This window comes from Sebastes umbrosus, chromosome 19 (genome assembly GCF_015220745.1).
Source record: "Sebastes umbrosus isolate fSebUmb1 chromosome 19, fSebUmb1.pri, whole genome shotgun sequence".
Taxonomy (NCBI): domain Eukaryota; kingdom Metazoa; phylum Chordata; class Actinopteri; order Perciformes; family Sebastidae; genus Sebastes; species Sebastes umbrosus.
Genome location: NC_051287.1, coordinates 23,499,601 through 23,513,822, shown reverse-complemented (window position 1 = coordinate 23,513,822; position 14,222 = coordinate 23,499,601). Strand labels below are relative to the sequence as shown.

At 41.0% G+C, this 14,222-nt stretch overlaps 1 protein-coding gene across 2 annotated transcripts in view; it reads left to right on the top strand.

Moving 5' to 3' along the window:
- The window catches only part of LOC119478316 (astrotactin-2-like), a 624,157-nt gene that overhangs the window by 473,151 nt on the left and 136,784 nt on the right, over positions 1-14,222 (top strand). The window lies entirely within an intron of this gene.

The following is a 14,222-nucleotide window of genomic DNA, read 5'->3' as shown; positions in this document are numbered from 1 at the left end:
CTCAAACAAAGCTAGTTAGAGCGGAGCTAAAGCAGAGAGTCTGAAGAGTTTGGTTCAGTTGACTACACATCACAACGGAGAGGGCCAGCTGACCAATCAGAGCAGACTGGGCTTTTCAGGAGGGGGTGGGGGGAGGAGCTCAAACAGAGCGTTTCAGACAGAGGGTGAAAAAGAGGTGCTGCGGCACAGCCGGTATGAGAAATATAAAGCATTTTTTGAACATTAAGGCATTGTAAACATGTCCTAGTCGAAGTCTAAAATACAAGTACATACATAAAAATGAGAAGAATAGGTCCTCGGTTGGTCTAGAGATATAATATATGGAATAAACAGGTGTACAGTAAATACATTACTATTGGGAGTGAGGGTCTATGTGTGTGTGTTTGCCAGTGATAGAGCTACTTACTGATAAAAGACCTAGTAGTTACAGGTTTCATCCATCAGCCTGCTGTCAGGCGCTGAGCTGTAGCTAACTAGCTAGCAGAGCTCAGTGGGTGCTGATAACCGATTCCAGTGACACAGCAGACCAGAACCACACTAGTGATGCTGGATTCAAGCCTTTAGTCTGCCTGACACACAGGAGCTACAGAAATGCTGTCTGGGCACGCTAGCATTCAAGCTTGTCACGTTCCGTGTATAACTGCCCATAGTGAAAAATTCAGGAATCAGAATAATGACACCCATAAGAGTTACCTCAGTTAAAGAAAACAAACAACACATAAAGTGTGCCGACCTGTATTGATTAAGCTGTTCCAATAACGGCCAGCGCTTGTGCCGCTCAGTAGTTAATGCAGGACTTTGCAGCTAAAAGACTGATTAAGTACTGGATGTATTCTAAAAGTCATTCATTTACATAATCACCTCGTTTTTAATGTTTCTTTCCCAAGATAATGCCACTCATTAAATTTGCATGCCATCTGCTACATCCTAATATGGCTTTTTGTGATATTTGCAAGCAATCTATAATATTTTATGTGCTGTTTACAGCCATAATTAGTATGCTTTGGTGTTAGGCTCTTTAGAGTATGTATGGACACTATAGGGGCCTATGGTTAGAAGCAGTTATGACTCACACTGCTGCAGTGTGTGCCCCCTGTATTCATTGTACACAGAGTCTGACAGTATGATGCTTTAGTGAGACACAATTGGCTGGCCCACGCTAAAATATTTTTAAAATCTTGACAGATTTTGAAAATGTGAGACACCTCACATAACAACATGTTATGTTAAATTTGACAGTCTCGTTCCTTTAGTGTGTGGCGAGCAATGATTTGGCAAAAAACAGCACACCAGACATTAACAGATTCCAATCATGAACAACAAGAGGTTGGACTAAAAAAATGGAAATCTCGCAAAATCTCTCATGATCAAACGTGACTTTAGTGTAAACAAACAACGGACGACGGGCAGGAAGAATTCAAGCCCCCAAGGAAGAGTGCCGGTCATTGATGCCAGTTTTCGTAGTGGCCAAACGGCGGTACTACAACTTCAGTGTCCGTCACGTGATGCCATTGGACCCAAAAATACTTTTTCCCATTGACTTACATTGAGTAAAGAGACGTCTGTAACTCAGCGGATACATTTTTTTGAGATAAATCAACTTTTCCTCTTGGAAGTCGAGCCATTTTGGCATCATGTGCCACTGAGCAACTTTCATAGGAATGAACGGGGCCCCGCCTCCAAGGCCGTATCCAGTTTTCTTTATACAGTATATCCATGGAAGAATTAGCGATGATAGTTTTTGCACTACTTTGTACTGAAAATTCACAGAATGATGGATGGATGGATGGATGAAGTCATGGAGGCACGTTAAATAAACACTCGCGTTGTTGCCACAAATCAACAAGTTCGTCTTTGATTTCTGAGCTCCATCTTACTACTACTTTATGCTTCACGTTTTGCATTAGCTCATGGGTTGTCTTTCCGCTTCAGTCAGCTTGGTTCCCAATTAGCTATCGTTCTTTCCCACATGACCGCGTCATCGGCTGTCCTCGGGGTTCCCCACACACAGTAGGATATCCGATCGTAAATATTGAACATGTTTAATATTTACAATTTGAAATTGGTGCAGCACACAATCAAGATTAGATTCCAATTCAGGAAACAACATGGTCTACACGCCGATTTTTTATAACCATCTTTTTTCACCGTCCTGCACTAACCCTGCCTTTCGTATTTGGTCCAACAATGGTCTTAAAACACTTATATGAAAATGGGGTCTTTTCATCTTTCGCTTCACTGTCAGTTAAATTCAACTTGCCAAATAGCCATTACTTCCAGTTTTTTTTTTCAAATAAGACACTTTTTCCAAAAACAGTTCCCCCATTTCCCCAATCACCCCCCCAGGAATCAAAAATTGATCAGTTTCTCACCTTGGATTTAGAGCAAAAAAGGTTGATAGCCATCATACAAGGCAAAAATTGATTGCCTGAATCCGGCCCCCACCACACCCCTTAAAGCCTCCTGGGAGCACGATCTGGGGACTGACATATCAGTCAGTGGAGTGACATTATTGGTCTAGTGCACGCCTCATCTTTGTGTGCCCAGGCACGGCCTGATGCAGTGTATATGGTGCTCCATAAAGCCCATTATACCAACGCTAAATTGGCAAAAATATACCCTGACAGAAGTGATGCCTGTAATAGATGTAGTTAAGTATTCGGGACATGCCCAAGACTGAGCTACTTTTGGTTCACGATATTTAAAACCATTGAGCAGCCCTACAACATAAATATAGAGCCCTATACCCCCTGACTGCTTTATTTGGCCTCCCCTCATCTCAGAATTTTGCCCACTACGATACAGCACGTCATTGTTTTCACAACCCTCCCAGCCAGACGATCCATCCTTCTCAAATGGAACCATGCCTCCCCCTCCGGCACATAACAGTTGGATACAGAAAGTCGTATATTGCCTACAACTGGAAAAGTAAAGATTCTCTCTGCTGAAAGGATCTCTGGAATCCTTCTTCAAAAAGATAGAGAAAGACAATTGTCGGGAGGGGTCAATCAGGCCTAAAATCGGCTTGATTTTCGTGTAGCGTGTACCCGGTATTACAGTGAATTCTACCCATTTGGAATTTATGGAAAACCCATAACTTGCCTTTTGAAAAGGATTAACAACAAAAGGTGCATCAGTTCACCATGGCGACTATGATGGGGGCCGTTATTCACAATATAATACGGATCAATACAACCGGTCCAGTGGCAACAGCAGCAAAGTAGAAGCAGTGATAATAATACCATTTGTAATATGCTTCTTTGGATACTACTATTATGTGTATAAAAATGCATTACAAATAACGTGTATTGATGGAGCTTCTTCTTGATACATAAAGTTTGATTTTAGATGTAGCACTGTAAACGCCAGCATAAAATAGCTTTTTCTCCTGGCATATTTACAAGTACAGGGTGACTGGAAACTTCGGATGCGAGGCTTTTGACAGCGCGGGGCGGGCCTGGGTTGTAAAGTAATTAAATTGATGAGCCATCTCAATTGCTGGAGGACGGTTGCTGGCCATTAAGAGCTTGGACAGGGCTATAAATTGACTGGTCTTTTTGTTGTTTGTGTCGACCAAAGACAAACACTGATGAGGCAATTTTCTTGTTTTGTTTTTTTTCCTTTGTCCTTATCTTTTAACCGAAATGAAGAAAGGCTTCTACTCCAACAAAACCTTCTATTTACAATATTCATGAATTGGTCCGACACTGATCTCAAATGATGAATAGCGTTCCTGACACCGTTGTCCAACAATAATGTGTACCACCGCCTGATAGCCTTTGTAGAATAAACTAAATACTCGTAACATTCTCAGCATTTTTCTACAGATAAAGTTATTCTGCACATGCCCTCTGCAACTCATCCCCCACGATTTACCTCCCACTGTGTTACCATGACGACTAGTCCATATTAATAAACCTGACTCATATTCCCCATCTTTCATCACAACCAAAACAATTTCCACCCCTTGACATATTTAGTAGCTCGTGGCTGTTTTTTTTATGACTAATACATGTTTTTGTCTACATATAGTGTTAATTGCCTTTTGCCCCAAACTGGTTGACACTATGTTCATCATTTTGTTACTGATACTACTAGTGTTAACCCTAGGTCTCTTCAGTTGTTTGGTGTTCTTCTGCTGTGACAACCCGAGCACCCGAAATATGGATAATTTATTAAAAATATGCATGAACAGGGGATGGCACACTGTGTCACTCAGACACAGCATCCCATGCCTTGTTCTGGCTGGGGTTTTTTACATTTTAAAGGCTGCAAAGCTTTAGTTTATTCTCGCAGTAAAAAAGAACGACGTGCATATGTGGTGTTATTTAATATTATATATATTTAATTTTCTCACCAATATCGCAAATGCAACATTTAAATAAGAATATTTGAATTAATGATGTGCTGCCATATACTTTTTTATGTTCTCATATAAAATTGTTATGCCTAATTTAACTTATTCCATATTCTGTTAGTAGTTATTAAAGGTCCCAGATTTTCATATTTTTTGATTATAAAGCAGGCTTAAGTCCTATATAAATATTGTGAAAGTATTGAAACGCTCAATACACAGGGAAGTAGACACAGCCTGTATTCAGAAACTCTGCATTTGAAACAAAGCTGTCTGGATTTCTGTCCATTTGTGATGTCACAAATTTACAATATTTAGACCCTTTACACAGATTTAAACATAAACATTCTAAATATGTCCCAGTTTATTTCCTAGTTGCAGTGTATGTGAATGTCATCAGCTGACAGGAAGTACACATGGACCCAAGATGTTGCCTAGCAACGCAATTCTGTTGCAATTTCGTCGAAATGCGCTAAAACAGAGCGTTTAAGACAGAGGGTAAATACAGGTATATTCAGGCAGACAGTATGAGGAAAATAAAGTTGTTTTTTTAACATTACAGCTCGTAAACATGTTCTAGTAGAAACACAAAATAGAAGTATGATCCTGAAAATGAGCACGATATGGGACCTTTAAAACTAAAAATATTTTCACATTGGGCTTTGTTGCACAACTGTAAATACACATGTAGTCATTTCGTAGTGTGAAATATCTGTATAATCATTACAGTGATATCCGTAACAGTGGTCCCAACCATGTTTTATGTATTTCCACAGTGGTACAGTAGTATTATTCAGAGGCTGGAGACTAAAATTGAACCGGTAGTTTCTCATACTAAACCAAAATGAATCCTTATTAGACCCAGAGGTGGAACGTAGTAGACTTGGGAGAGAGTGTGTTTAATATATGAATGAGTATTATGCTAATACGCCTTTGGATTGTTTATCAGACACCATTCCACGTCATGCCACTGGACATATTTTGGCATATTTAATTAACAGTTTTCAAACACGTGCATAAGCGAACACACATGGACGCCACACACATTTTTTTTTTTCTCCTTCAGCTGACCATTAGCACATCAGAAGCACGTCAAAGAACTGCCAGGAGTAAGCTCCCTTAATAAAGAAAAGGGAATAGAGAGAGAATACATGCATACTCACTTGCTTAATAGTCCGATTTAGTTTCAGCTCACACTTTGAGAGAGTCTAAATGTTAGATGAAATATTACTCTAAAATGATTCAGAGCAGTCTCACACCTCCGTGTGCGGGCTGATTAATACGCAGACAAAAAGACTGACAAAGCCTTCCAGTCTTCAAAGATTAACTCAGAGGATCACAGACACAGTGGTATTATTTTCTTTTTGGGTCGGTGTTATTTTAAACACCCCTGTCAGAGTGGGTGCTAACACAGAGCGGCGACATGCCACGCGGAGGGCTTAAAAATCCATTATCAGAGTCAGTCCCTCAAGGCTGTCTGCCGCTCTTAAGACAGTTGAAATGCATTTTGCAATGAATTAAATTTTAACCCGAGCCGGTGCTGAAGTTTCGGAGACATTGCTTATTCCATTTTTAGTTGCCTGCGTTCCCCTTTCTTCCTGCTGCTGCTGCTGAGCCGGAGAGGATGACAGGTGGTTTATTCGCGTGCTCACTAACCTCAGTTTTTAACAACAGCTGTTGTAAGTGCAGGTTAGCGATTTCAGACAGGTAATGTTTTTCTACCGGCGCCTTCCTTTTTCATCGCTTGGCTCATCAAACACCGGTTGGTGATATCATACGTTACAGTAGAAATGTGCCCGGGTAAAAACGTGTTGTGCTGCTTACATTACAGCCTGCGCTGCTGTTTCCATGATAACACTTACTGTTTTCACGTGTGTGAAATGGATAGTGGTGACTGTAAATGTGTCTAATGGTTGTGACTGAATTGCTTAAGAGGGAAGAGAGAAGGCGATGATATATTTAGTCTCACAGAGATTGTGATCTTTTAGGAAAAAAGAAAATAGTATAATAGCACAGGCAAACACACTTCGAACATGCATACACAGTGGAGAGAACTCAGATCCATATTAAAGCAGATAAGTGATAGTTACAATGTCAATGATCATTTTTGTTAGGAGCATTTTAAAACGGGGTACCACTATATTAAAAAACTTCTATGGCTAGACATTATAATTGCATTCTTTGACATGAACAGAGAGCAGAGGTAACGAGCACCCGATTCGGCTGTTATCAGGCCATTAGATAGGCGTTATCGGTTGCTATAAGCACCATAGATGTGGGTCAATAGGGCCCTACTACGTTGCAAAAGTGAAAACGAAACTTAAAAGCAACACATTCTAACATGTTGTAAAATTCAATGAAACATTACATTTTGAACACAAACAAGAAGGTTTCTTTTGGTTTAGGCAACAAAACCACTTAGTTATGTTTAGGGGAAAACATTGTGTTTTAGCTTTCGAAAGTTAAAGCGAAACTTAACGCCTGTGAACACAAAGACAACTACAGGTTGTTGGCTTCACACAAGATGCAAACCCCCCGCCTCCCTGGGTTTTGTGTCCCATCAATGGGCATCCAACCTCCACCCTAGTGATGCACCGATACCACTTTTTTTCAGACTGAGTACAAGTACAAGTACTTACACTCGCCAAAGTGCTCACTGCGCCCTCTCTCCCTGCCGGGGAGGGACGGGGCCCCCTGCTCCTGGTGCAACTGTCAACCGGTGTGGACCGTCCTCACTGCGCACCAACCGCATCGGCCCCCAGGGCAGGGCTTGGCCCACTTAAAAGGCTCCAGGGGTCTGCGGCGATGTCTGCAACCCACCCGACCCGTCTTGAAACACGGACCAAGGAGACTAACGCACGCGCGAGTCAGAGGGTGCAATCAAAAAGTGAGTGCTGGCGCCCGTCGGCTGAGGTGGGATCCGGACCTAGCGGAGTCGGGCACATCACCGGCCCGTCTCGGAGGTGGAGCGTGAGGACCCGAAAGATGCTGACGAGAGGTTAACGTCGCGCTGCTGTGAAGTGGTACCGGTGCCGTTGTATCGGAGCCGTTTTGCGAGTACGAGTACATGAGCACAGTATCGGACCCGATACCCGATACTGGTATCGGTGCATCCCTACTCCACCCCATATGGAGTTTCATGCTGTCTGTGCTCCTGAGGTTGCAGTCATGTTCTTTTAAACCTTCTTTTGGTGATCTACCATGTGAATTGATGATAAAACCTACTAGTGGGTGTAATAGGCCCCTATTGACCCACATATATGGTGCTTATAGCGACCAATGATGCCTAATAGCCTGACAACTGTCTTTTCAGCTGATGATGAGGCAGTTTTTGTTTTTTTCAAGTAGAGCCTTATTGTAGGCTAGATACATGTTGATAATGCATAATACAATTCCCTTTTGTTGCACAAAAATATAACAGACAACTGTCTGGACAGATTCAAATGCCAGACATTATGAGAGCATGATATGTATCTCAACTAATCCAGCAGGAGGCTCCTTAACTTTCCATTTTTGTAAATCAAACTCTCTGTTGCTCAAGCATACAGCAACTTGACAATAATTTGCCATACTTATTAAGAAATCTTTCTTCCGTGGATCTGTCTTGATCAAAAAAATACTTGATACTGGAGTAAAAGTTTTTAATTATGTTGCAACACAGCAGCATAGCAGTGGAGAGAACCTCATTGACAGATGCGTGCTGCATGAACAGCAACAATCTAGCATTTACCCAGCGGTGTGGAATGAACGGTCAAATTCTCGTTGAACCTGTGGTCAATGTACCGTGTCATCCGCTGTGTCTGTGTGAGAAAGGGGTATTACTGATGCACTCTGTGAACTCTCCCGGGGCTGCATGGTGAAGTTCAAAACTCTGTGTAAACACGGCTTCTCCTGGTAGCTTGCCATTTTTAAAGTTTAAGTTTGACAACCGCGGCACATTGTGGTTTTCTGTGCTTTACGCGAACGGTGGAAATGTTTGTCTTCATGGCACATTATTGTATCTGGCTACGGTATCAGTCTTCCTAATGGACGTACTCGGAGGCTGAGCAGATGGTAGGATATTAGTGGCATATTTTTCATCAGTTGATATCCCTTTTGGGACATGTTTGGTAAAGTTGTTTGGATGCAGGGGTTGGCAAAGATGTATTTTTTTTAACACCAACCATCATGCAAAAGTTTAATTTTGGCCCGTCAAACTCCAGTGGTTTATAACAGTTTAGAGGAGACAGATACCGTTGTCTCCAATCTCATTTTTAAGGCGCTTGTAGGGTGTCCCAGTATGCAAGAGTTTATTAAAATGTGTGGCACACTCCAAAAGTCAGGAATTAAATGATGAGTTGTCAGCGCAGAGCCAGATTTCCGCTCGGTTGCCTCTGGTTTGCATAAAGAGTCATCAGGGAGGAAGAAAATGGCAACTTCACCCAAACAAAAGTTTTGCGCAAACCCTCATCACCCTAAGCCCTCTACCCAGCACCCCCTGCATCTCCCCACAGCCATGCATGCCTGACATCTGAGCGCCATGACTCCCCCTCGCCCTGCTCCGCTGTACAGCAGAGCACAGCACAGCTCAGTTTAACTCATTACCATTGAATTTCAATGCTTTTCTGTGTTTAAAACAAATCATAATAATTCTTTCGTCCTTTCACTCTGACACTGTTGGTTAAATGCCGGATCAAGTGTGTCATTCGATGCACGTTAACACTGCTGCAGCCAAGGGCGGGAGTAAAGATCTGTGTACAATGCAATACAGTTCAGTAAGTGGCCTTCAGAGGGGGAATATTTGCAAGCATTTGCAACATAACAGTAAAACTAAAACACATAATGGTCAATAAATGATCTAATCTAATGTGCAGTCACCGATTATCCAAGCCAGTATGGGTGAAAATACCAACCTGATCTCATGGGAAGGCGTACAGTATAAATATAGCACAACATTTCAAGGACATTCCGTGTGTTATGAGAACGCATTTTAGCATTTTTCGCGTGACATTTGTAGGCCATGCAACGAAACTACGGTAGCAGTTCGGGTTAGGCAACAAAGCCACTCATTTAGGTTTAGAAAATTCATCATGGCAGGCTTAAAATAAGTACGTAAACTATGTAAAAACATACGGAAACAACGCAACAGAAGAAGGGAAAACACGTAAAAACAAGTTGCTAACATACCTTCAAAATAACTCAACAACACTTTAGGACACAAACATTTATGCGTTTGGTTGACATTAGGGCTGTCAATCGATTAAAATATGAATCACGATTAATTGCATGATGGTCCATAGTTAATCGCGATTAATCGCAAATGAATCGCACAGTTTTTTATATGTTCAAAATGAACCTTAAAGGGAGATTTGTCAAGTATTTAATACTCTTATCAACATGGGAGTGGGCAAATATGCTGCTTTATGCAAATGTATGTATATATTTATTATTGGAAATCCGTTAACAACACAAAACAATGACAAATATTGTCCAGAAACCCTCACAGGTACTGCATTTAGCATAAAAAATATGCTACAATCATAACACAGCAAACTGCAGCCCAACAGGCAACAAGAGCTGTCAGTGTGCAAACAAACTGCATGTGATTATCATAAAGTGGGCATGTCTGTAAAGGGGAGACTCGTGGCTACCCATAGAACACATTTTCATTCACATATCTTGAGGTCAGAGGTCAAGGGACCCCTTTAGATAATGGCCATGCAAGTTTTAAATTTGGAGCGTTCTTTAACCTCCTTCGCGACAGGGTAGTATGACATGGTTGGTACCAATTGAATCCTTAGGTTTTTCTAGTTTCATATGATGCCAGTATCTTCACTCTAGCTTTAAAATCCGCTACAACCTACAAAATCGCAAGTTGCCTTAATGCGTTAAAGAAATTAGTGGCGTTAAATCAAATTTGCGTTAACTGTGACAGCCCTAATTTACATTGAAGTCAATACAGACTACATGGCTTAAAAAAATGACATGCCTAAAGCAAGAACGGTGTTATCATACGCCATTCAATGCGACCGGGCTGGTAAATACAGTATGAGCAACATTAGTGAACAACTGAAGCTATAGTTAAGGAGACACTCACTCATGGGGGGGTTCCAATATTTAATAATAGGTTATTTGACAAGGCAATGTTGAATTGGAACCAAATTCAGTCAATTCAACTCCGGCTCAGTTCCAAACCCAAGCAAACATGAAATGGATTAAGAAAAGAGTATTAAATCACACAGGCTTTATTCCCCAAGTAACAGGTTAGATACCCAGAGAAAGATTAGTCTTTCAATTTCCTCTCCCCGTCTGATAATTCGATAGACGTGGGTGGGCTGTTTTTTTGACATGAAATACAGATAATATCTGTTTTTCTTTGTGGCAAGATTGAGATATCAAGAGGAGCAGAAAATAGTTATTGCTCGCCTGCTGCAGTAAATTGTTGTATATTGCTGCTATATTAGTAATAACCTTCGGTGGAATCTGCAAGGAGGTATATCTGTCTCTCTCTTCTATATATATATGTGTGTCTATCTCTGCCTCAGAGGCCAATATCATAAACTTCATATGTATAGATTTTCTGAATTAAAATGATCCATCTATTCAACCACTTTTCATCAATATGTCAACTACTGAAAGCAGTGTTAATATTTGCTTTCTTGACATAAACAAACTCATCATTAACAGACCAGGTCTCCGTTGTCTCCGGCATCAAAGGAAGCACATAACAGCGGCTCTTTAAGTGCCTCCGGGCGATCAAGCTGAGCTGGGGAGCAGCCGAGTCTGGAACAAAGCTATCCTTCACTCTCACAAGGGGTTGCGTAGTCATCTGTTGTGTTGTCACCACTAAATAAAAAGGTGGAGGAGCAATCCAGGCAACACGGCTTTTTAAATACAGTCGGTCCCCGCAGCGTTGTAGGATAGACTCATCCCGATTAGCCGAGCACAAACAAATGCAGATTTTTCACAGTGCAGACGTCTGAAGACGAGCGCTCGAGATTAAATCTGTTAGAGATATAGAACAAGGCGGTATGTTTTTATGTATATCCGTCCAGATATACTGTATGTTTGCATATGTAAACAAGAGAAATAAGAGGATCAAAATCAAAGAAGACGAGCTGAATCTATTTTAAAGAGTCTATTTTTTTTTGCCTTCGGGGCAACACCATTCCCAATAGCTGAGAAATAACTGTGTTTCCTCTCTGACGATTAAGAATGAATTCACATGGATATGAGGAACAAACAGCTGGGTTGAGACTTCTCATTCCTCACCGGGGGGACCGCATTGCACCCCTCGCAAGTTTTTTTTTTTTTGCTCTCACAGCAATAAAACTGTTGTGCCTAATTTAACCCGTTTGAGCAGCGTCGGAGCTGCAGGGCATGCATCTCTGCCACCTCTAAACCAGATTAGGGCTGTCAAATATGCTTTTAGAGTATTTGATTCTTCCCACACCTGTCAGTTCTGATTTAGAGCTTTGTCGTTTCAAGGACTTTTTTTTTTTTTTTTTTTTTTTTGAAATCATGTCATGTCACGTGAAGTCATGCACATCTTCCTCATATTGTTTCCTTATTATCCATATTTTTTATCACTGAAAAGATCCTCTGTAATCTTGACAGTTTACGGCTTTTTCCTTGGCCACGTTCTTGTTGTAAATTCCAACCGCTGCAGTGGGAATATTCAGGATATGTAAAAGTCCTCAGTCACTGTTCACTGTTCTCTTCTCTCTCTGAAATGTGTAATGGCCTCTAAGTACGAACATCTGTGCATCTTAATTTTGACAAGATCATTAAGAGACAGAGTTCTCGATAGATTATGCTCCGTCCCTGATTAAAGCTGAGGGCAGTAATGGGTAATTAGGAGAATGAATAGCGTTCATTCGGAATGTGCGAACTTTAATTTGTAAGGGGTGATCTATGCGCAGTATATAACGTGTGAGAGAAGATGTATGTGCGGTAATATTTCATGCATACTTACTTTTTCTTCATTTTTCTTTAATGTCTTCAAACCTGCCTTTTTATTTCTAACCCCCATATAGAGGAGTGAAATACCGTCGCTCTGCTACTTACAGTAATGGGGTCATAAAATTCTCATTTGTGATTGCCCCCCCAGAGAATACATACACATTCAATCCTTAGTGTTATATGTAAAGCAGATATACAGGTGTAAAAAGGAGGAAATGTAAACATCCGACCCATTGGATTTAATCTAATAGTTGAAGCTGTTAATTATAGTTTGTAAGTACAAAAAACACACACAGCCACACGTGTGTCTAATGCATCCTTTTTGCTGGTTCTTTTAAACATTTATGATATTCAATATTAAGTCATTACTCAATTGCCATAATTTTTAATGCATTTTCAATTCATTATAACAAAGTCTCAGTCAATAAAGTTGTTTCTAGGGCTGTGCAATTCGTCAAATTCCAATTACAACTTTGGATAATCGACCTAAAACATTTTGCAATGCTGCACTCGTTTTGTCTTTTCATAAATCTAGCGCACCCCTTTCACTTACGCGATGCCCCGTGGTGGTGCACCACGATCGGCTCTAGGTCGGCTTGGAAAGGCCCGGGGAGGAAGGTGACGCTTTACAGGACCCCTCACCTGCTTAGTGCTTGCCCTCTCTGTCCACAGTTAATCATGATTGATCGCAAATTAATCGCACATTTTTTTATCTGTTCAAAATGTACCTTAAAAGGAGATTTGTCAAGTATTTAATACTTTTATCAACACGGGAGTGGGCAAATATGCTTGCTTTATGCAAATGTATTTATATATTTATTACTGGAAATCAATTAACAACACAAAACAATGACAAATATTGTCCAGAAACCCTCACAGGTACTGCATTTAGCATTAAAAAATATGCTCAAATCATAACATGGGCAACAACAGCTGTCAGTGTGTCAGTGTGTCTTACTTGACTATGACTTGCCCCAAAACTGCATGTGATTATCATAAAGTGGGCATGCCAGAAATTCCATTTTCATTCACATATCTTGAGGTCAGAGGTCAAGGGACTCCTTTGAAAATGGCCATGCGAGTTTTTCCTCACCAAAATCTAGCGTAAGTTTGGAGTGTTATTTAGATTCCTTCTCTTCGACAAGCTAGTATGACATGGTTGATACCGATGGATTCCTTAGGTTTTCTAGTTTTATATGATACCGTTGTCTTCGCTCTAGCTTTAAAACTGAAAAAAAATCACAAATTGCGTTAATGCGTTAAAGAAATCAGTGTTATTAAATTAGCTAAATTGTTTACTAGAGCACAAAGTTCTTCATAGATCAAGCCTCTTCATTTAGCTCTCAAAGTGCACCACATTGATGCATTTAACTTTAAAATGGTAGCTACATATGAGTCACTGTTAAATAATCATGATCTCAATATTGACTATGTTTATGATTTTTGCCATAATCGACCAGCCCTAGTTGTTTCCGTGTCGTCCAAAAGGCTGCTGCAGATCTCTCGCCCTGTTCTCATTGTGCTGCCATCCCAGAATCACCACAGAAGCAAATGCAAATCCCACTAACCTCCCTCCCTCCCCATCAGCCCTTGTGTCTTCGGAGAGTGGTCCGAGCTGAAAGAGCAAGTAGCTAGTTGCCAGCGCTAATGGCTAACCTTAAGTCCTTTCCATTCAACCGAGGAGTGATGCGTGACAGTTGTGAATTACAGGCAGCTATTCCCACGGCTCTGGCTCCCGTGTGATGAATGGCTCCAATCTCGTTCAGCGGGAGGAAGTTAGCATTACATTCATGAGATACAGTAAATGGATCTGAGACTGCAGAGCTTTCCCACTGAATGTTGAACATGCGGGACTTTGTCCAGAACGGTACTTGTGAACAAGGCACGAAGTTTGTTGCGCGTCTGTGAGGAAGCAACAACTCCCTCA